Consider the following 2969-nt stretch of genomic DNA (forward strand, 5'->3'; position numbering starts at 1 on the left):
CCCTTAAAAAAACCCTAGTATCTTTCGCTAACTGTAACAAACTCCTATCTACTTCCGTGTAATGTAAGGAACAAGAAGCTAAGTTATTTAACAAGTCTATCAAGCTAGAATGCCAACATGAGCATAATCATACGAAACACATGGAGGATTTAATGCTCTTTATGTGCTAATTTGTCGCAGTAATCTCGATTTTTGTGCTCAAGCCGTTTAGCGGAAAATGAGTTTTCTGTTGATTTTTAATAAAATTAGAATGCATTAAAAAAAATATTTAATAAAAATAAAAATAATAACACTATAATTTTGTGCTAATTATGTGCTTTTAATATACCATAATTCAAATATTAGTACTCATCCCCTTTGACCGATAAATTGCCCCCGAAGCGATCACTCACTTCCCCTTACAAGAGTAAAGTGCCAGTTAAAATGCAGACAGCGAAATGTTTCTAGGCTCAAATTGTTCCTCCATTTATGTGCTTTCGAAATATGTACGACAAAATTTTTGTGTTCATCCCCTTTGACCGGTAAATCACCCCCGAAGCGATCATGAATCGATGCGGCCGTGTTCGATGCAAATAGACGACCGTCAACTATTTAAATGTGCACCTCACAGATGTATCAGTTGTCCGTCAATATGACAACATCCGAATTTGGTATTAACTCTGATACAAGGAAAACAATTAATTTATCCGAATAGGTTAAGCACTTTGTTCTCTTGAACAACTCTCTTGAAGCAGTTCTCTTGAAGCACGTGTTCTCTTGAACATTACTTAAAAAATTTGTTGAGTAATCGTTAAGAATTTGCAAAAGAAAAGTGAGTGATCGCTTCGGGGTGATTTATCGGTCAAAAGGGATGAGCACAAAAATCTTGTCATACATATTTCGAAAGCACATAAATGGAGGAACAATTTGAGCCTAGGAACATTTCGCTACCTGCATTTTAACTGGCACTTTACTCTTGTAAGGGGAAGTGAGTGATTGCTTCGGGGGTGATTTACCGGTCAAAGGGGATGAGTACTAATATTTGAATTATGGTATACTAAAAGCACATAATTAGCACAAAATTATAGTGTTATCATTTATATTTTTATTATTATTTTTCTTAATACATTCTAACTTTATTAAAAATTAGCAGAAAACTCATTTTCCGCTAAACGGCTTAAGTACAAAAATCGGGATTACAGCAACAAATTAGCACATAAAGAGCACTAATTCCTCCATGTGTTTCGTATGATTATGCCCATGTTGGCATTCTAGCTTGATAACATTTATTTAACGCAGGAAGTGAATGGTTCGAGATTGAAATCCGCTCATCTATAGGCAATTTATAAATATTATTTTCGATACACTTAATAAGATCGACCGTTAAATTTAATCTATTGTTAAAAGGTAAGGCAAAGTTCTCTCCCAATTGCAAAAAGTTCTGTATATTAGAAGGTATGGAAACGGTTGACAGATTCACGAACCAGCCATTCCTTTGTGAGGTAAATGAAAGAAAAGGAATCAGTGGAACAAAGGACTTAGGATCTATTTGTATTTCTCTAATTGTCTCAACCTTTGGATTCTGCACGTTAGGGTACAACGATAATCTAACACTAGCACTACTCTCTAACACTCCATCCCTGCCATGATCAATATCAACTGCGGGCACTGTCTTCTGATAATAACGAGTAGGCCTGATATTTTTAATATTATTATTAAGTAATTCTTCCTTCTGTTTCAACAACAGCCAACAACACTTCGAATCAATCCTACTCCTTTCGCGCAAGAAAAAAGATATGAAGATCTCCCCTGTTTATCAAAAAAGGCGTCACAAATATGAATAGGAAGGCAACGGGAAATAGCACGTGCAAATCGGAAAAGCTGTACCCGAGTAGAATTCATTTTCCTATAAGTATCATTTAATTCTAACTTCAAAAATATTCACAACACATTGATGTCTAATATATTCAAATTTTTTAAATGAACTGTTCCCAAAAAATTCCAAACTAAACCTATGTAGACGATCCAAGTGAGGTGGGACAATATTGTTCGCGATACAGTATCTTAAGAATCTAGCGTGTAAAAGACTTTTAGTTAAACAAATACGGAACTTAATTCATGACTTTAGTAATCTAAACAATAGATAAAAGATAAAGGCTCTCTAGAAACAATCTACATAAAAATCTTTCAATGCCTATTAGAGCCGACACAGGATATAATGTGTAACAATCAATTTATTAATAAACATTAAAATTATATAATTGTGACATAGGTAAACGTTTCGACCCTATTATTTGGGTCCTCTTCAGTACCAAAAAGAAAAAAAAACCACAAAAAAATTTTTTCTATAAATAAATGTGTAGAGTGACTATGCAGCAGCAGGTTTGAACGTTGCGAAGATTGTGTCCATAATGTATGTATAACAAAAATTTGGCTGAATTGCTATGAAACGGAGAGCAAAATGTTAGTAAAGAAAAAGATTAAAAACATTTTAATGAGAGCGTGTCATCGAATAAGTAAAAAATTGAGAGACTTACATGTTATAAACAAGGAAATGGACTGACATACGTTTCAAAGATGCATCCCGTCATTAACTGAACAATCACTACACAAATAATAAATTATAAAAATCAAGAACAAATTAATGATAAATTATACGTAAAATGATGAGAGCTTACATGACGCGAACTTAACCGTCAGAAGTCACAGTTAGTAATGAGAAAATTTCAGAATAAAGTCAAACAGACGAGATACATTTCGTAAATACGTCAACATAGCAACACAGATACCATAAATCGAATATTAAAGTGAAACCGGTAAAGGAGAGAAGTCGGCGCAAATAAACGTACAGTCAAAGCTATAAACAAATGAAACAGATACATACACATTTATTTATAGAAAAAATTTTTTTGTGGTTTTTTTTTCTTCTTTTTGGTACTGAAGAGGACCCAAATAATAGGGTCGAAACGTTTACCTATGTCACAATTATA

The sequence above is a fragment of the Trachymyrmex cornetzi genome, unplaced genomic scaffold (genome assembly GCF_001594075.2).
Source record: "Trachymyrmex cornetzi isolate Tcor2-1 unplaced genomic scaffold, Tcor1.1 scaffold862, whole genome shotgun sequence".
NCBI lineage: Eukaryota > Metazoa > Arthropoda > Insecta > Hymenoptera > Formicidae > Trachymyrmex > Trachymyrmex cornetzi.